Source organism: Quercus lobata, chromosome 5, assembly GCF_001633185.2.
Source record: "Quercus lobata isolate SW786 chromosome 5, ValleyOak3.0 Primary Assembly, whole genome shotgun sequence".
NCBI classification, from domain to species: Eukaryota; Viridiplantae; Streptophyta; class Magnoliopsida; order Fagales; family Fagaceae; genus Quercus; species Quercus lobata.
In genome coordinates, this window is record NC_044908.1 from 32,768,537 (window position 1) to 32,790,638 (window position 22,102).

Sequence of the window (22,102 nt, forward strand, 5' to 3'; positions counted from 1 at the left end):
ATTTATGATTAATTTTTGAAGTAAAATTGAATATCTTTGAAGGATTTTAATTATAATTTTTTTTAATTCCTTGTAAGAGATGGATAATTTAATTAAGTAGAATAAAATTGTGTTAAGTTGTTTTTATAAAAAAAAAAAAATTGCTAAGGGGTTGGACTGCACGGTTCTTGCCATCGGTTTTGCATGAATCGTGCGGTCCAAACCCGGTTTTAGGGGTTCACGAAATTGCCACATATGCCCGGTTCTCTAAGCTTAAAAAACCGAATTTCAATCCGGTTCTCGATTTTCACGGTTCGACCTTTCGGGCCGGTCCGAGTTTGAAAACAGTGCCTAATAGCCACACACATATTAAACAATTTTGGAGAGAAACAATTAAATGACATATTTAATATCCACATGGGTGTGACACTTTAATTTTCCTTCTAACAAAATCAATGTGAAAGGCATTAATAACCTAAAAAAAGAAAATTTAACATGATTTTCTCTTTCTCTTTGTAACAAATCTATTTCATGATTAAGATTAAAAATTACAAAACTAAATATATCTAATGACATGTCATTTAGTTAAGAGCATCCACAGCAGTGGAGCTAAAAATATAGCAATTTAGCTTCACCAAAAGTTACTTTATCTATTTTATCTACACACATGCTACAACAGTGGATTTATTTTAGCTTTCAACACAATAAAATAATATAAATATCACAATAAAATAATATAACCACTACAATAAAATAATAGATCCCACTATCCAAAAAACTTCCACAACACCAACCACAACCACTTCTACCATCACACACAGCCACAACCACACCCACAACAACCACCACTACCACCACTACCACCACCAGCAGTCCATAGCAGAAAAAAAAAAAAAAAAAAAACCCAAATCTCCAATCCTTTTCCTCAACCCAGACCAAACAAAATCACCAATCACAAACAAAATAAAAAATCACCAATCACAAACAAGCACAACGTCGGCGAGCTGGGTCGGCAGAAGGAATGGGTCGGCGAGCTCCATGGGTTTCAGATCGGCGGCTTCGATGAGCTTCAGATTGGCGGCTTGATGAGCAAGCGATCGGTGGCGTGAGATGAGATGAGATGAGGCGATCGGCGGCATGAGATGAGATGAGATGAGGTGTGAGGCATGAGGTGGCGTGAGATGAGATGAGATGAGGCAATCGATAGCGTGAGGCAATTGGCAGCTTGAGGCGATCTACGGTGGAAGAGAAGTTTGCTTGAGAAAGTTTTGAGAGAGAGATGAGAGAGTGACTGAGAGAGATGAGAGATGAGAGAGACTTTTTATTATTTTATTAACCGGCCGAATAAATTTTTTTTTTTTTTTTGATGTGCACTGTAGCTGAACATCTAAAATTTTTACTTATGCCTCCACTGCTGTAGCGTGATTTTTGTGTTTGTGGAGCTAAATTTTAGCAATATAGCAATATGCCTCTACTGTTGTGAATGCTTTAAGTCATGAATTCTCATAGGTGTGTGTGTGTGTGTGTTTTTTTTTTTTTTGGCTTCATTCTGTGTTAGATTATGAAAGCTCAATTAGTGTAGAAACACTAATACTTGTTTAGACCCCCAATGTTAAATTACGGCTTAATTGCTTTTACTATAACCTAAGTGTGGAACAAGAGTAAATGAAGCGTAATAAACCAAAACTACTCTAGTGCATGAACATAAGCAATAAAAAATCAATGTAAAGCACAAAAAGTAAGGGAAGAAAGATGCAAATACAAGATAATACAGCAATGTATTATCAAAGAAGAAACCGAAAAACTTGGCGAAAAACCTTTTCGCGACCCTCCAAGTCAAAATCGATCCACTGGTGAATAAGTTGAAGTACACGAATATCAAAAAGACCCTCCAAGCCTAATCTACCAATGTACTTGAGCCCTCCAAGCTTCAGCTACCAATGGACTTCTCGGAATCTTGTCTTCATTAGTTATCTGGATCTCGCAATACTGCCCGATTGCATCCGCCAAGCCTCATCGACTTCTTTTGGCAAATCCCAAATTCTTCCCAAGCTCCAAAACACTCTTTACACTTTGAATAGGTGGGATTGTGTTTGGGTACAAATCTCCTCTCAAATTATAACAATGGGAGAGGGAAAGGAGAAGAAATTACAAAGGAATTCTCAATTAAGGATGAGTAGCGCTCTCTAAAATGGTGGGTGTGTTGTAGAAACCTCTCTAGTGTTTTCTATCTGAATAGCCTCCTTTTAATTTTATGGCTAGTAAAGGTATATATAGTATGAGTGAAGGGTATAAGAGTCATACTTAAAATCCCAATAGTCAGTGCATTTCGTGGGTCCTCTCGTGACTTAGCCAACTTGCGAGATGAGTCGCGAAACTCACTAACTCTTCAGCTTTTGGCATGTGCTCCTCATGTGACATTCGTGGGTTGCACCACTCACAAGCCAAGTTGCGAGATCAACTTCTTGAGCAATCTTCACCAACTTAATATTAAACCCAATACAATAAAATCCCATAAAACACAAGGAAATAAATTAATGTAATTACAACACTTTTTTGTTATGGGATAAGCCAACATAAATGTTATGTGAAAAACCATAACTTGACAAATTAATTTGTTGTAATTCCACACACACACACTCTACTATACATCTCTTTCCCATAGATTTTAACCTAGATATATAGGGTTTTATAAATCAGAAACTCACACCTTGAGAGTGTGAGAATTGTGCCTTTCATTAAAAAGTCAAATACCTTAGTTTCTCTACACCTCTTCCCTCTCACAATTTCCATACGAATGAGAGGAGATTCTATCCTTCACCTTCTTCACCATATTGAGTATTGATTTTTGTTTGGACATTTGGGAAGTATTAGAGTTTGACCACATTTTCAACCATGGAGGCTTGGTGGTGCAATTGGGTGGTGTTGTAGGATCTAGAAAGCTAGCGAAGACAAAACTCCGTGAAATCCGTTGGTAGCTAGAACTTAAAGGGCTCAAGTACATTGAGTAACTTAGGCTTGGAGGATCCTTGTGTATTCTTGTACTTCAACTCATTCACTAATGTATCATTTCCGATTTGTTTGGATGCTTTGGTTAATTAATTGGCTAATTATGTAAATTCCGCTTTAATTGCGTTCAGTCTAAAATTAATGAGAAATTAGAACCAAGAACAATTTAATATTTAAAATTTTTTGTGAAAGTTTTATTAAAATGTTGTGAACGTAGCATTTTTTAAAATTAATTAAGGGGTAACTAAAATTGGAGGGTCTAGAAAAACAGCACCTAGTATTTGGCTAGTGCAACTTTCACATTTTAAAATTTCAAATGAGGTCTTGTACAACACCTGGTCCATGAAAAGAAAAAATTCAACGCGGTGATGAAGTTGACTTTTTCCATTTTACTTGAATTAAGCGTCCTTCAAAGAATTGAGGAGGCACCCAAGTATCAGGATTCAGGATAACTTTGTGATCACCTTTTTCGTGATATGAACAGACCATAGAAGTGTGAACCCTCCCATTTTCCCTTGAATATAACATCCCTCTCTGAAATTAAGGCCAGAGGAAGAGAAAGTGTACTGTGCATATCATCAGAAGATCTGGGACTGTAGAAATGTCTGGGAACGAAGAAGAAGAAGACGTTATTAATGAAGTAAGGCAGCAGGAAGTTATTAAAGAGCTCAAAGAGAAGAAGGTTTCAAGCCAAAAGCTGCGTGTATATGAGTCGGACATGGAAGAATCTGACGAAATTTCTGATTACCGTAATGGCCATAACTCCAAGGTCTTTCCCACAGGAATTTACATATAATTCATAAATATACTTATGGAGACACTGCTAATTAACTTAATTTTGTTTGCACAATCAACAACGTTTATTGCATGATTATAACTTGAAATTTTAGATTTTGTTTTTGTTAGGATCTTAAGTGGCTAGTGATATTTAACCTAGCATTCCAAAGTATTGGAGTGGTGCATGGAGACATTGGCACATCCCCACTATATGTGCATGCGAGCACATTCACTGATGGTATTAAGCACAACGACGACATCCTGGGAGTACTTTCCTTGATCTACTATACACTCACCTTAATCCCTCTCATCAAGTATGTGTTCATTGTCTTACGGGCCAATGATAATGGCGAAGGTAAGATCTAATTAACAACCGATCATTTCTATATATATGAAACAATGATGGTTTAAGAAGGAAGAAGCTAAGAACTAGTTGTTCTAACCATGGTTTTTTGTATCCTGATCCCGATCCGGATCTTAGAATCTTAAGATCCTAAAATTCTAAGTCCTTAAAACGTCCTAATTCTTACTAGGATATCTATTAAAGTGAAATTCGTCTGGGATTCCTTTCTGGATCTTAGGATTTTATAGGATTCTGATCCTATGGTGATACAAAAGATCCTGTACTATAAAGGAAAATTCAATTTTTTTTTGCTTATTTTGGCCCTCCAAATGTAGCCCAAAAACCCCAAATTGATAAAAAATAATGTAATAACCAGATAAGCTTAGTGGCCCTAGCTTGAATTGATTAAAAAAACATTAAAAAAAAGCAAAAAATAAAACCTTAAGGCTTATGTCAGTCGTCAATCATCACCTTAACCTAATAAACCAAATCAAAGAAGATAAAAGAGAAGAGAATAGACTACTAGAGAGTAGAAGGTGAGTACAAGAAGTTAAGAAATCTGATAGTAACGCCATCGTGAGAAAGACCATTAACAATGAAGGTGATTAAAAAAAAAAAAAAATTCTACTAACAATAACGTGAATGTTTTTTATAATGATCAACTGTACTTTGAGGAACCCATTCATGATAACTAAAACTTTGGTCTTGATGATTGAGTGTGTTTGTGGTGTTGTTTGAAACATTGTTATTTGCTTTGTGTAATTTATGTGATACATTAGGTATTGACATTGTTATTTGCTTTGAGTAATTTATGTGAGACGTTATGTATACTTTGAGTTGTTTGACTTAGAAACTAATATTTATGAGTTGTAACTTTTAAACTTTGAACTTTGTTTATTTATTTATAATTTGGTACTTTTCTTTTTATTATGAGTAATTTCACTAATTTGTGCCAAAAATTACTTTTTTTTCAATGTTTTTTTAATATATATTATGAGTTATAATTATATGAACCCTCTCACCGATCTGTGTAGGATCTCAATCATGATAACCTTGGTCCTAACTATAAATGCTCATGAATTTTTTCTCATTCATTTTGAACAAATAAACACAAATATTAAATCATGCTTTATATTATTAAGTAGATAATAATGAGGATGTTTTGTTTGAAATGAGCATTTGGTAAGTCTTATTTCGTTATTAGTTTATTTTTTTGAGAGAGAATTCAATAGTTACAACAATAAATGTGGAGGCATTCCAACCATTATTCTCCTTGTAAAGAAAAACATACAATGACAATGAATTACATGCTTAATGTCATTTTGTATCTCACGTTAAGTGACAATGAAGCTAGGTTGTGTTATTAATTAGATAATGATATGGCTGTGTCTAACGTCAATTTTGATCTATACATGTGATTAGATCTGAGTAATGGCGAAGCTAGGATTTCAGATGAGGGGGGCAAAATTAAAAGACAAGATTGAAAGTAAAATTATTAATCGATGTAAATAACAAAATAGATATAGAATTATATACTATTAATGCAATTGTCATACAAAATCTAATATAATATAAACTCTAATTTATTTTTTCATACATAATTTAATTTATTCAATTGGAAGATTAGTAAAATACATCTCGATAAGAGTTTGTTTAGAATTTGAATCTGAATCATTATTATAATTTGGCTTCTCCATAATCTCAATTGATTATAAGTATATATTTCATATTATTAAAAAAAAAAAAATCATAGTTAATAACAATCAAATTAAGAGATTATTCTAAATATATAGAATTTAAACATGTAATTTGATTCCTTAAAATAAATTGAGAAAATAAATCAATATAAAAGAATTATAAAGTTGTATTTTCATTTATGCAAAATTCAGTATTTAATTTTTACTCTATTCTTTAAGTAAATAAAGTGTTTCAAAATTGAAATTATGAAAAAGTTAAAGTAGAAGAGAAAAAGATTAGGGAACGCTAAGGTTTTAGTTTGATATACAAGGACCTAAATATATTTTTATATTATAATTATGTGGGAATACCTTATTTGAGGAACAAATTGCCCTAAGAAAAGCACTCCAAGAAAAAAAAAATTCCGGTACTTGAGAACATGTGGCAAGGAAAAATAGTATGGGTGTTAAGTAGGACCCACATAACTTTGTTTTGTTTGGAAAAAGACAAAATAATGTTATGAAGACTTGCACCTAATATTGCTTTCTTTTCTAGTCTCTAGGTGTGGAACATTTGTGTCAAGATCAAAATACTTGATAACGTAATATGCGCACCTAAAATATATGGCTATTGGGCTTAACCTCTTCTTGGGCTCACAATTTATTTGTTTTATGGGCTTTTGTGTTTTCTACTGTGGGTGGTTCTCTGCTCGGCATACCCAAATACACTCCTATCTCCCCAAGCCTTTGTCTCTTCCTCACAGAATCACTCATTTGCTCTCTCTGAGTGTTTTACTCTTTTTCTTAGTATTCTTTCCAAAATTGCCAACCCCTTTTTCCACATTCTCTCCTCCTATTTATAGGCTAGGATGAGTGGATGAGTTATGATTACTTCTCCTTCTTAGTGCGAATGGAGGTCTAATTCCATCATCTCAAAATGGATGTTTAGTCGGAAAGGTGGGAGTGGCATTGGAACTGATTCCCATTTTTGTCGTCTGCTCGGTAGTGACGTTGTTAAATGCATGGCCGGACAGCTGGGCAGAATGTGCCTTCGGGAAAGAACTCTCCCATCCAGGTCAGAAATGATTAGGGGGGGTTTGCTTGATGTTTTCATTGTGGTCTTATTTCGGGTTCCCGAGCCCAAATTGTGCTCGGAGGACTCTGGGCCGAGGCTTAAGGTCCAAGTACGAGGGTAGTTGTATGACGTGCTGTGGGGCTTGGTCCCAAGGAACACAGGTTCAAGGGTCCAAGCCCTGTATCAGGGGCCCAATTCCCGTACAATAGCCCCCCTTGATCCATGCTTGGTTACTGAGAACAAATCAAGGACAATTAAGCGGTGGTAGTGGTTTCCCAAGAATCTTAATCGTCAGTTGTTGAGTGATACAAATGCCCATCAATGCCACCTTAAAAGAAGCACCACGCCAGACTGTCACGTTCAGCAGTAAGTATGAATTGTCGGTTCGTAAATCATTTGACGGTTCGTGAACTGAGCCCACGCGTGTGGGAGTTATTTGGAGGGATAAGAGAGGTTTTCCCGCCTCTTTTGCATTAAATGTTCTTTATTCCTTCGTTGGCTCCAATAAATAGTTCTCTCTGAATCTCTACTTCACTTTTACATTCTTTATTCTCCAAACTATCACTCTGCCGAGCATACTGTTTTCGTGTGCTTATCTTCCAGCCCAGAACACCATTCCTTCCTAGAGTCCCAAAGTAAGTCCTCTTTGCCTTTCCTTTCATATCCTCCTCTTCTTTTAGTTTTCTTTTAATCTTAGTTTGGGAATGGGTTATTCTCACCTCCTATCTTTAGAGGCATCCTTGGCTAGCTTTAGGGCAGCCTACAACGTCCCTAGAGACATTGATATTGCCTACTGTCATGAGGGCGATATTGACCTCCGTAGGCGTACTGGTGTAAACACTGTCTTTTTCCCTTTGATGGCTATTCTCGAGGGTGGGGTTAGATTCCCAGTTGACCCTCTCATTATAGGCACCCTTAGGTTTTACAGTTTGTGTCTCGACCAACTCCCCCCTAATTTTTACTGAGTGGTGAGTTGTGTGAGTAGGTTAAACCACATATTCGGTCTGTAGTTAAACCACCACGATATTAACTTTATGTATAGTTTATGCGGAAATATTAGATCCGATTATTACCTAAAACTAGAGATATGTGGGTACGACTGATATCATGCCTTCTTGATTCTAATAGAAACTCGACGGGGGAATTTGTCCGGGTGAGCGACAATTGGTTTACTGATGAGCTCCTTTGCTCGTTCTCGCCGTGTGATGTTGGTCGGTACCGAGAACTTTCATTTACTTTAAGTTTGCATCTTTTAATTAGTTGTTCAAGTATTGAACTAATTAGTCTTTTTTGTTGATTTACTGCAGAATCAAAAAGGTTCCAACCAGATCTCCGAGTTGTACACGTACGAGATCTTAATTTTGTACTTAGATCAGAAATTTTTGTTCATACGGACGGACAGCTTCGAGCATCCCATTTGATACTCAGCGTCGACCCCGTATATTTGACCTGGCAAGCATTTAACCAGGCATTGCTTGTAGATAGCCCACTTCTATCATACATAGACGTCTAGCACGCAAACTTCCTCCCGCCTTCTCTAACCATTGGTGAAGCTCGGGACCTCGGCCCTAGGTATATCACTGCAGAGGACTGTGCACCCATATAAGACGAATCAACGGAGCGTGTATCCCTGAGTCGTGAAGTCCACGTGCCTATTGAAGTGCCAGACACCCCTGCCCAAGTAGCCAAGCCAGTAGAAGCCGAGACTGATTAGGACGCAGATATGGTGACTAGAAGGAAGATGACCGTTGACCGTTTTATTTCCGGCTCTCAGCCCCCAGCCCAGCCTTAAGGCGGGGACCGTGCTCCCCCTTCCCCTGTTGCCAGCCGTCCTAAGAAGAAACAGCAGGTTAGTGACCACCCCATAAAGTCCCCAGTGATGCTCCTGCAAAGACTCCTTCCCGGGGAGGGATTATGATCCGAGAACCGGTGGGTGATTCCCAGCCACCTACCAAGGGTAGTAAGGACGTGGCATCCTTATCTCAATCTATGGACATCTGGCAGCCCACTTTCAAGCTTGGTGATGGGCTTTTGCCAGCGTTGGACAGCATCAAGGCTTGGGCACAGAGCCAAGGGGGGAGGGTGGCCGAGAGCTTGGTGCACAACCTCTTGCTTCCCGAAGACGTCCACTTCTTCATAGACGGGACTGAGGATTCCTTAGCACGGCGATTGTAGTGGCATACCGTGGCGGTAATTTTTCTCTCCTTTATTTCTTGTTCATTTTAATGCATAAATAATCCCTTAGCCCTTATATTCGTTACTTTTGTCACCAGTCCGCTCAACTGACTCACATCCTCGATGAGAGAATGAAGGAGCTCACTGAGGACACTGATCGGGAGAAAGCATTGAAGGATGTTGCCAATGCCATCGCTAAGGAAAAAAGCATGGTTGTCGAGGTTGTTGAGAAAAAGGCTCAGTCCTCGGAGAAAGCCTGGCTAGTGGCAGAGAGGAAATTGGTTGAGGCGGAGGATAGACTGAGGGGTGTTGGGCTCAAATTGGTGGAGGCAGCTAGCCTGAACTTGGCCCAGGCCGACGAGATAGCTGACCTGAAGTTGGCCCTTGAAGCCTGTGAAAACAAGTGGTATGACAAGGGCTTCGCGGATGCCGAGAAATTAGTGGAGCCTATCGTTCATCAAGCTAGGATTCATGGGTTCGGGAAGGGATGACTGGCAGCCCTCTAGGTGATGGGAGTGCCCGAAGCTTCCTTATTAAGGAATCTAGAGCAAATACCATACCCGGCTCCCCCTCCCTCTGTTTGGAGCCAAACTGATGCTACCGATGAAGAGGACACCCCCAGTATGAGGGGCGATCAATGCCCATGTTGACCCTGAGGTCACCAGCCACCCTAATATCGCCGAGGACATTCACTCCTAGCAGCCACTAACCGAGGACGTGCCAGAGCAGTGGACTGATGACGCAACCAAGCTCTCATCTACTGATCTCGCTGTTTGATACTTATGCTTTTCACTAGTTTCTTTTATATGTTTTTATCAGCTTACTTTTCCTATATTTGTTTGTTTTGCCTAGAGTCACTGAGCTGTGGTGACGGAACAATATTTTTATTTTTTTAAGTTTTATTTCCCTATAGTTTCCGGGTTATGGCGACTAAACATTGGTTTAAATTTTATTTGCTTGTTTCAATTGCGTTTATGAATGTTTGCTACTAAGTTATTCTTTGGGTCATGTTCTTTGATTGTTTTTATCTTTTTATCTATATATTCCAGATGACCAGGTAGTTTACTTCTCGGACCAGCCCGGAATAGGTCACCTATCTTTAGAAAGAATTGACTTCTTAGTGATAATTACTAGATTTGACATATGTTGATTCTTTAAGAAGACGTAGGGCAATTACCTTCCCCGTGATTTGGGGTTGTATCTGAGATTGTGGCTTTAGCCTTCCCTAAATGGTTTAACGTACTCCATGTGTGCCTGGCGACTAGAATAGAGCTGGAAAGCTTGTTTCTATTCTTAGAATAGACCAATGTATGGTTCACGTTCGTCCAGGAATCGGCCTTCTGCCTTTGGATAAAATTTAGGATTAGGTTTCAACCTACCCAGCCATTGTGATTGAACCTGGGAAGCGGGTTTCTACCCTTAGAAAAATCCAGTGTGCGGTTTCCATCTGCTTGGTGATGAAAATCAAGTTGGGAACAGGCTTCTATCCTTAGAAAAATTTAGCGTAAGGTTTCCACCTGTTCGGCGATGAAAATCTAGCCGGGAACAGGTTTACGTCCTTAAAAAAATTTGGCGTAAGGTTTCCACCTACTTGGCGATGAAAATTGAGTTGGGAACAGGTTTCCTTCCTTAGAAAATTTTGGCGTAAGGTTTCCACTTGCTCGGCGATAAAAATCGAGCCAGGAACAGGTTTCCGTCCTTAAAAAAATTTGTCATAAGGTTTCCACCTGCTTAGCAATGAAAATCGAGTCGGGAATAGGTTTCTGTTCTCAGAAGGATTTAGCATAAGGTTTCCACCTACTCGACGATGAAAATCGAGCCGGGAATAGGTTTCCATCTTTAGAAAAATTTGATACAAAATTTCCCCGTGTGCGTCGACTAGAGTTTAATAAGTTAACAACGATAAAATCATAAGTGCTGATACAACTGTATGGACAAATATCGCTTTTGTATTAATTAACAATATGCACATATAATATTACATTTAACATGTACCCCCGTGTTTTGATACTTAATGGTAGAATTTCTTCAGATTGTGGGCATTCCATGGCTGAGGAAGTGGTTTTTCGTCCAAATCCTCCAAGTAATATGCCCCTGCGCTTGCAATGGCGGTGACTTTGTATGGTCCCTCCCAGGTTGGTGCTAACTTCCTTGTATTGACGTCCCGTGTATTCCCCACTACCTTCCAAAGTACCAGATCTCCCTCTCCAAACTCCCTTTTCCTCACATCCCTGTTGTATCTCTGGGCAAGTTTTTGTTGATATTCTGCCAGCCGTATAGTCGTTGACTCCCGGTGTTCTTCGAACATGTTTAACTCTTTCGTCATCAACTTTGAATTCTCAGCGAGACTGAATCCTGAAACCCGGGCACTGCACAAGTTCACTTCTGTCGGTATGATTGCTTTTGCTCCATATGTTAGGGAGAACGGGGTTTCTCCTGTAGACCTTCTCGGGGTAGTTCGGTACGCCCACAGAACACTGGGTAACTCGTCTGCCCACCTACCTTTGGTCCCTTCTAACCTCTTTTTCAAACCGTTCACAATGGCCTTGTTAGTGGCCTCGGCTTAGCTGTTGCTTTGAGGGTATGACGGGGTGGAGTACCAATTTGTGATGCCGAGGCTGCCATGATACTCGTAAAAAGTTTTGCTATCAAACTGCAACCTATTATTTGACACTAGGGACTTCGGTACCCAAAATATCGTCATTATATTCCTCCATACAAACTTCTTCACATCCACGTCTTGAATGGGATTCAAGTTCCCTGCCGGTTGGTGGATCATAAGGGTGTGCTTTTGACATTGCTCACATTTCCGCGCGTACTCGTTAGCATCCTTCTGCATTTGTGGCCACTAAAATCCTTGGGTCGTTGCCCGATGAGCTAACGAACACCCCCCCACGTGACTACCGCACACCCCTTCGTGTAGCTAGGCAAGTAGTTCCTCAACCTTGCTGGGGTGCAAGCACTGTAGGTAAGGCCCGCCAAAAGATCTTCGATATAGCTTATAATCAGAAACAACCAATATCGAGCAATTGCTCGACATAATTTTTCTGCTTCCTTCTCATCATCCGGCACATGGTCCTTAGCTAAAAAGTTGATGATTGGATCCATCCAACATGGCTCAACTGTTGCCACTAGTGAGACACCTGCTCTTGCACCGATACTTGGTTCTGCTACCAGCTCTACTTTTATTAATCGAGGTATCCCCTCGATTGATGATGACGCCAATATGGCCAAAGAGTCGGCATGCCAGTTTTGCCCTCTTGCCACCTGTCCACTTTGACGCTCAGAAAGTGGTCCATAGTTTGCTTTACTAGCCGTAAGTACTCCATCATTTGGGGATCCTTGGCCTCAAACTTTCCTTGTACTTGATTGACTAGCAACCGAGAATCTGAATAGACCTCTACCTCCTTAGCACCCAGGTCTGATACAACTCTTAACCCAACTAGTAAGGCCTCATACTTGGCCTCATTGTTAAGGGCCTTAAAGCCCAACCGAAAGGAATGTTTCAACTTTATTCCTTCCGGAGTGATAACTATGATCCCAACCCTGGCTCCTAATGCGCTGGATGCACCGTCCATGAATACCTTCCATGGGATCACCCCTATAAGGCAAATCATCTCCTTCCCCTCTTTCGGGGAAAACTCTACAACAAAATCAGCTAAGACCTGGCTTTTCACTGAGCTCCTTAGCTTATACCTAATATCAAAAGAACCCAGCCGAGTCCCCCACTTCGTTATTCTTCCTGTGAAATCAGATCTTTTCAACAATGACTGTAGGGGGTATTCGGTCAACACGTAAACGGTGTGAGCTTGAAAGTAATAGGGTAACTTCCATGTAGCATGCACTAGTGGTAGTACCAATTTCTCCAAAGGCAAATATCTTGTCTCGGCATCAACTAGGGTTTTACTGATGTAGTAAATTGGTTGTTGTACTCCTTGGTCTCTTAGGAGCACGACGCTTACAACATGCTCAGATACTGAGAGATACATGAATAAATCCTCATCGGGCTCTAGCGCTATTAACATTGGTGCCCGCACCAGATATTCTTTTAGCTCCTAAAAGGTTCTCTCACACTCTTCACTCCATTGGAATCCCTTTTATTTCTTTAAAAGCTGGTAGAATGGTCGACAACGGTTAGTGAACTTGGAAATGAACTGATTAAGGGCAGCTAACATGTCGCTTAATACTTGAACTTCCTTTGGATTGCTCGGCGGTTTGAGGCATTTCACTGCTTCAATTTGGTTGGGGTTGACCTCTATTCCTTGATTAGTGATCAAATACCCCAAGAACTTGCCAACCCCCACTCCAAAAGCACACTTCTCGGCATTGAGTCGTAGTTTGTGCCATCGAAGTACTTCAAACACTTCTTTGAGGTCGCCAATATGCTACATTTTCTGCTTGCTCTTTACCACCATATCATCGATGTAGACCTCGACAGCGTGCCCAATTTTATCTCTGAACATTCTGGTCATCATCCGCTGATATGTGGCACCAGCATTCTTCAACCTAAATGGCATCATGGTGTAATGGTAGTTAGTGTCGGGTGAGATAAATGTCGTCTTCTCCTGGTCCTTGGCAACCAAGGCGATCTGATGATAACCCTGAAAAGCGTCAAGAAAGCTCATCCTCAGGTGTCCAAATGTGGCATCTACCAGCTGATCAATTTTTGGCATAGGAAATGGGTCCTTCAGACATGCTCGATTAAGGTCAATAAAATCAATACAAACCCTCCATTTACCATTCTTCTTTTTTACCACTACAGTATTTGCAAGCCACCTCGGGAAAAATATCTCCTTTATAGCTCTAACTTCCATCAGTTTTTTAACCTCTTGCCTGACGGCTTCAACATGCTTCTTATTCGCTCTCCTCGGTTTCTACTTTTTGGGAGGGCACAACGGATCACATTAAGCTTGTGAACTATGAACTCAGGGTCCACCCCGGGCACCTTATATGGGTTCTAAGCAAACACGTCTATGTTCTGTACAAGAAACAACAGTATCTCTACGCTCTCTTCCTTGGCTACACTTGATCCTATTAGAAAATTCCTATTCTTGTCCGGTAATATCCTTACTTTCACTAAATCCTCAGCACGGCTAGCCCCTACTTTGTCTTGGGGCTTCTGTAATTGCTACAAGGGAGTCTCCTTAGTCGACTCCTTTGGTTTAGCTCCTTGGTCAATCGCTGCTACCAAGCAATGCCTGGCCACTTGCTGATTACCTCTTACCATGACAATACCTTGCTCGGTGCGGAATTTGACCTTTACATGCAGGGTGGATGGTACTGCCTCTATTGTGTGAATCCATGGCCTTCCAAAAATCGCCGTGTACGGAGAAAATGAGGCGACCACTATGAATGTTACCATCGTCTCCTTGCCCTCCATGTTTACGGGAAGCAAGATCTGCCCTTCTGGGATCACTATCTGGCCATCAAACCCCATCAAGGGTATATCATACTTGGATAGGTCTTCCTTCTTTAGACCAAGCCCCCTGTACAGGTCGGGATACAACACCTCGGTGCCACTCCCCTGATTTATCAGTACCCTCTTTATTATGAAGCCATTTATCCGGGCTGTAACTACCAAAGCATCGTCGTACAGTTGGATCGTGCCTTCTAGATCATTGTCGTTAAAAGCAATGGGCTTCCGAGTATACTTCAACTTCTTCTCGGAGGGTTGCTCGCCTGTGCAACTCCCCCCTGGTGCTACAGCCAATAACCCCTTCTTTTGGACCCTTGGGTGCCTCTTGGAGCTACATGGATGACTTCTATCACTCCCAACGGGGGTGGGAGAGGATTCCCTCACGGCCGTGCGCCCTGCCCGGACTCTTGATTCCTCGGATTCGTCACAAATTCCTTCAGGTACCATGCCTTCACCAACTGCTCTAGACGATCCTTTAACACCCTACACTGCTCAGTAGTATGCCCCCTATCTCTATGGTAAGTGCAATACAAGTTTTGGTTTCTCTTGGACAGGTTTCCTCCCATCTTGTTCGGCCACCAAAAATATGGTCCATTCTTGATTCGATCCACAATCCTGTGCACTGGTTCTTTGAAGGCCACATTCACCTCTCCCATCTGTGGCCCCGGCTCTTGAATCCTCAAATCGTTCCGAGGTCTAGATTGGAAGCTGATATGCTGAGGATGATTTGTGACAGGGGCTTTGCCCTTATTTTGTAACCGATCATCTTCCAACCGCTATACTCCTCAATACGCCTCATCAACTGCCTTATATCCTCGGGAGGCCTCCTCGTCAATGATTCTCGTAGTCTGGAATCCTCAAGCAACCCCATCTGAAAAGTACTTACTGTGATCTTTTCATTGCCTCCGCCAATCTCGTTGTATAGTTCCCAGTATCGGCTAGCATAGCTGCAGAAGGTTTCCCCAGCCCCCATTTTCATTGAAAGCAACGTGTCCACGTGTTGTGGAACTTGGCTACAGGTCATGAACCGTACACCAAACTCTTGAATCAATTCGGAAAAAACTGTGAATCGAGCCTTTTCTTAACCCATTAAACCATCTCAAAGTAGTGGGGTCGAGGCTTGAGGGAAACACTTTACACATTAGTGCATTGTTATGAGTGTACAAAGACATCATTTGAATGTAATGGTTTACATGTTTCACTAGGTCCGTCCTCCCATTGTAAGAATTGAACAGTGGCCGTGTAAATCTACTTGGCATAAGTGCCCTCTCAATGTCCCTTGAAAATGGTGATCTGGTAGCTCAGCGTAATGCACGGCTCATAGCGTTCATGGTCGCATTCTGAGGTCGCCTCTCCTTCGGGGAAATTAAGTCCCGGTCTGCATATTCCCGTGAGCGGTCCTGATGCCGATGAGACCCGAATTGATGAAACCCTGTTCCATGGTGGTTCCTGACACTATTCGACCTTTCCCTCCGCTCTTCATGGTCCCTTCTCTGACACCTACCTCTTGCTTGCAATTCCAAATCCTTAACCAACCTTCATAGGCGCTTTAGTTCCTCGTCCCTTTGCTCAAGCTCTTCATCCCTTCTGTCAAAATGGTTATGCCCCGAAGCACCAGACATTGTTGGGTACATTTGAAATGACCCTTCTCCTAGGCCAGACTGCCCTTCCTGCTCATGCTCCCTATCTTCGTGCGTTTTCTGCCTTCTTTCCCGCCACGTGGATCCCCTTGAAGACCTCCCAGAGCCACTTTCAGCATAACTCCCTAGTTGACCTCTAACATTCTCCCGTGCACATTTTGACAGAACCACAGCTACGTAGGAGATTCCCACAGACGGCGCCAATTGTGCGTACCCAAAAATATATGGTTATTGGGCTTAACCTCTTCTTGGGCTCATAATCTATTTGTTTTGTGGGCTTTTGTGTTTCCTATTGTGGGTGGTTCTATACTCGGCATACCCAAATACACTCCTATCTCTCCAAGCCTTTCTCTCTTCCACATAGAATCACTCCTTTGCTCTCTCTGAGTGTTTTACTCTTTTTCTTAATATTCTGTCCAAAATTACCAACCCTTTTTTCCTCATTCTCTCCTATTTATAGGCTAGGATGAGTGGAGGAGTTATGATTACTTCTCCTTCTTAGTGCGAATGAAGGTCCAATTACATCATCTCAAAGTGGACGTTTTGTCGGAATGGTGGGAGTGGCATTGGAACTGATTCCCACTTCCACCGTCTGCTCGGTAGTGATGTTGTTAAATGCAAGGCCGGGCAGCTAGGCACGATATGCCTCCGGGCAAGAACTCTCTCGTCCAGGTCATAAATGACTGGGGGGGGGGGGGGGGGGGGTTTGCTTGAGGTGTTCACTGTGGTCTTATTTTGGGTTCCCGGCCCAAATTGTGCTCGGAGGACTCTGGGTCGAGGCTTAAGGTCCAAGTATGAGGACGATTGTATGACGTGCTGTTGGGCTTGGGCCCAAGGAACATGGGTTCAAGGGCCTAAGCCCTGTATCGAGGACCCAATTCCCGTACATGTAATATTTAGATTGCTACTCTAGATTTTTTTAGGAGGGGGGGGGGGGGTTGGGGGTATGAACTAAGTCGTTGTTCACTATACAAAATGGTAGCAAGGAGAGTGTTATAATATTAAGGTTAAGCTATATTTCTCGTACCTCAAATTTTTTACAATCATTTTGATTTCTGAATATTAAGGTTGAGCTATAATATACGTCTAGTAACACTTGAACATATATAATAGAAAGCTTTTTCTTTCCAGGTGGGACATTTACCTTGTACTCTCTAATATGCCGGTATGCCAAGGTGAGTTTGATCCCAAATCAACAAGTTGAGGATCATGACGTCTCAAACTACCGGCTTCAGTTGCCAAACCGCCGTATTAAAGGGCTTCGTGGCTCATGTCTAAGCTAGAGAAGAGCAATTTTGCTAAGTCTTTGCTACTGTTTGCCACAATGCTTGGAACTTCCATGGTGATAGGAGATGGTGTTCTCACTCCTTGTATCTCAGGTTTACATATTCACTTTTTTATTTGTTAAGATAGTGCTTGCTAAGCCATGCATGTGGTGTATCTGTTCTTCCATTACTAGTTCATACATCGATTAGTGTTTGTCTCTTTGTTCTCTCATTATGTATTTGACTTCGGAATTAATAAAGAAAAAAAATTACGAGTCTTCCCTGTTCCATTTATGTGATGACAGTTTTGTCAGCTGTGGGAGGACTCCAGGAAGCCACATCTAAAATCACAGACGGTAAGTAGCCATTCAATATTCTATCAATATAGAGCTCCTACAAACTAGAATCCGAGTTCTAATTAGTTAATTTAGATTATCTGTAATACAGTCAATACAACCTCAGGTGGAACTATTATTATCAAATTTTATCTTTTATTAGTGTTAAAATAATTGTAAAATGATTAAAAAAATTTCTTTTCATATAAGTGTGTGTGTTTGTGTATATATATATATATATATATATATATATACAGATTTGATCGTTTGGATTTCAGTAGCTATCTTGATCCTCCTATTCTTGATTCAAAGATTTGGAACTGATAAAGTGGGTTATACATTTTCCCCCATACTTTGCGTTTGGTTTGTACTCATTTTTGGCATTGGCATCTACAATATCCTCAAATTTGATCCAAGTGTTGTCAAAGCCGTAAATCCAATTTACGTTATAGAATATTTTCGGAGGAACAAAAAAGAAGCGTGGATTTCTCTTGGTGGCGTTGTCCTCTGCACTACAAGTTGCAATTTCTTTCACATATATATTAGATACGAATACCCTTTATCTTACTGTTTTGGATTACCTGGAAATTAAGCATGTTCATGAAGTATTATTACTTGTAAAATATGCAGGATGTGAGGCTTTATTTGCTGATCTAGGCCACTTCACAGTTCGGTCCATACAAATAAGCATGTGTTGCCTAACCTACCCGGCTATCGTTCTAGCATACACGGGACAAGCCGCTTTTCTTCGCAAGAATAATGAACTCGTCGGAGGTGTATTTTACAGCTCCATACCAAGTACAGCAATGCATTTTTTATGTTACTCTCTCGTTTTTGTTTTGGTGTGTGATAAGAGTATAACTTGTGCAAGTGGTTGAATATGATGCAGAAGCTATGTATTGGCCCATGTTTGTGGTGGCTGTATTGGCGGCAATCATAGCAAGTCAAGCAATAATTTCAGCGACTTTCTCTATAATCCAACAATCCCTCTCTCTAGGGTGTTTCCCTCATGTGAAAATAGTATATACATCAGCAAAGTATGAAGGACAGGTTTATATACCAGAAATCAATTACCTTCTTATGCTGGCTTGCGTAGGAGTTACTTTGGGTTTCAGGACCACGGCTAAGATTGGCAATGCCTACGGTAATTTATTTTCTCACATTTTCCTTTTAACTATATCTAAACTATGCATCCATGTTTTATTGTATTATGTTCAATAATATGCAAGCTAGTCACTTACATATATATTTATTCTTTTGAATGCTGAAATTCAAGAGTTTGAAAGAATAAAAATTCTTTCGTCACACCTTTTGTGTTTGACATTATACTCCATCAATTATAGCCTACCATACTTTCTTTCCTTCCCTTATAAATCACTCGAGTTTTTTTTTTTTGGGAAACATAACATACTACATTTGATGGAGCATAAAAATGAAATACTAAGAGTGAGATTGAGGATTTTTATTTTAAATTCAATCTGTGAGATATGAGTATCAATTGATGAGTTGTTAACCGCGTGCAGGGATAGCAGTGGTTTTCGTAATGACCCTCACATCATCCTTCCTAGTTCTAATCATGATCATGATATGGAAAATCCACATAATTTTTGCCATTTCCTACATTGTTATCATTGGCGCATTAGAGCTTCTCATTATTACTTCGGTTCTTTACAAATTTGACCAAGGAGGATATCTTTCTCTAGTCTTTGCAGCAGTTCTAATCACTATAATGTTTGTTTGGAACAATGTGTTCCGATGGAAGTACTATTATGAGCTTGAGCAGAAAGTTTCTTCCAACAAGTTAAAGGAAATACTTGACGACACAAAGTTTTGTCGTATACCAAGGCTTGCCTTGTTCTACTCAGAACTTGTTCATGGCATCCCACCAATCTTCAAATGCTATGCAGCAAATGTGCCTGCGTTGCACTCAGTCCTCATTTTCGTCTCCATCAAGACACTACCTATAAGCAAGGTTTCTGTTGAAGAGCGTTTCCTTCTTCGTTGAGTAGAGCCTAAAGATCTCAACGTGTTCCAGTGTGTTGTGAGATATGGATACACAGATGTGCGGAATGAGCAGGAGCCCTTTGAGAAGATTTTGGTAGAAAGATTGAAAGAGTTCATTAGTGATGACTTTTGGTTATCTCAAAGAATGCTCAATAATGGTGAGGAGGGTGGAGAAGTGAATGATGAGATGAAACAAGTAGAGGAAATCAAAGAAGAAGAGGCACTAAGTGACAATGAGGATGTTAAGGAAGTTGAAGAAGTTAAGGGACAAGAGGTTGTGAAGAGGGAGATTGGGGAAGTGGACAAGGCTTGGAACTCAGAAGTTGTTCACTTAATTGGTGAGGGTGAAGTAGTTGTAGCAAAGGAGCTAGTATAGGCAAGAGAATCCTCATAGATTATGTTTACAATTTCTTGACGAGAAATTTGAGAGAGTAATGATGTGTTTGACATTCCTCACAAGCGAATGCTAAAAGTGGGCATGATTTATGAAATTTAATTTGAGGGTATTGCAAAGGTGTGCAACTGCAATAATGCAATAAGACCAAATGTGCCTACAGTTTTTCTTTTAATTATAGTGGTGGAGTTAGGAATTTATCTTTGGAGGGTCATATGTATTTATTATTATTATTTTTTTGTGTGTGTGAATGAAATGTAAACAATCACGAGACAAGATTGACAAAACGACTTAATATCTTTAATCAACTATGAAATGTTAATATAATAGTATATACTATATATTTTAATCAACTAATCAAGTACATTTATGATCTATAAGTACATTTATAATTTATAATGCCATTCAGTATATAATATATTGATTATTATAATAATAAATAATATACTATAAGGAATATGAAAAAGAAAGCAAATGCAAAGTACATGGGAAAGAGTTAAAAACAAGGGGTTAGCTGGTTAGCTAGGGGCACAGAGCACTATACAGTCAAGGGATAAGGGGCCCACGGAAGTGTCAATCTTTCACTCTTTCTTGTCTAGTTTAGTCACATAGTACAAAACGTTTACTTTTTATATTGTAAACAAACTACAATAGTAGTGGGAGGGAAAAGGAAAGAACTGAAAAAACAAGGCAAACACCAAGTCGCATTTATAATTTATAATGTCATTCAGTATATAATATATTGATTATTAAAATAATAAATAATATATTATAAGGAATATAAAAAAGAAAGCAAATGAAAAGTAAAGTCAGTATATAATATATTGATTATTATAATAATAAATAATATATTATAAGGAATATAAAAAAGAAAGCAAATGAAAAGTAAAGTAAAAAAGTCAAAAGAAAGCAAATGCAAAGTACATGGGAAAGAGTTAAAAACAAGGGGTTAGCTGGTTAGCTAGGGGCACAGAGCACTGTACAGTCAAGGGATGAGGGGCCCATAGAAGCTTCAATCTTTTACTCTTTCTTGTCTAGTTTAGTCACATAGTACAAAACGTTTACTTTTTATATTGTAAACAAACTACAACAGTAGTGGGAGGGAAAAGGAAAGAACTGAAAAAACAAGCAAACACCAAGTCGCATTTATAATTTATAATGCCATTCAGTATATAATATATTGATTATTATAATAATAAATAATATATTATAAGGAATATAAAAAAGAAAGCAAATGAAAAGTAAAGTAAAAAAATCAAAAGAAAGCAAATGCAAAGTACATGGGAAAGAGTTAAAAACAAGGGGTTAGCTGGTTAGCTAGGGGCACAGAGCACTGTACAGTCAAGGGATGAGGGGTCCACGGAAGCTTCAATCTTTCACTCTTTCTTGTCTAGTTTAGTCACATAGTACAAAACTTTTACTTTTTATATTGTAAACAAACTACAACAGTAGTGGGAGGGAAAAGGAAAGAACTAAAAAAACAAGGCAAACACCAAGTCGCCAAACGAGATAGAGAGCGAGAGAGAAAGTCACTTGTGTAAGGCAAAATGTTTTTGCAATTGTGTGGGGTACTTGGTGGTGCGGCACATCAACAAAACTTCTGACTTCTCAATTTTTCTACTGTTGTTGTACAAGTAAGACATAGATGTGTTGGAATGAAGATTATAATTTTTTCCTTTTTATTTGTTAAGGTAATTGTTAAAATATCTATGCGTTCATTTTAAAGATATTGAAGGTTTAATTATTATAATTTGTGGACATATATATTTATGGATTGTATTTCATTTAAATGAAAATTATGTTTATTTTTAGATTTTCTTAAATATGTATATTATCAGATATAGGAGGCCAAAATGATAATGTTATTTAAAATTTTTCAAATTATTTAAGATATTTTCAAAAAATAAATTTTAATTTTTTTCAAAAATTTGGGGGGGAGGGGGGGGGGGGGGGGGGGCAAGGCCCGGCCCCCCTCGGTCCTCAAGGGGCTCTGCCACTAATTACAACTTTCTAA

The 22,102-nt window shown here is 39.6% G+C and overlaps 1 pseudogene; it reads left to right on the forward strand.

Moving 5' to 3' along the window:
* The first annotated feature begins 3,589 nt into the window (after positions 1-3,589).
* LOC115990359 lies at positions 3,590-20,190 on the forward strand (annotated as a pseudogene).
* Positions 20,191-22,102: the final 1,912 nt, after the last annotated feature.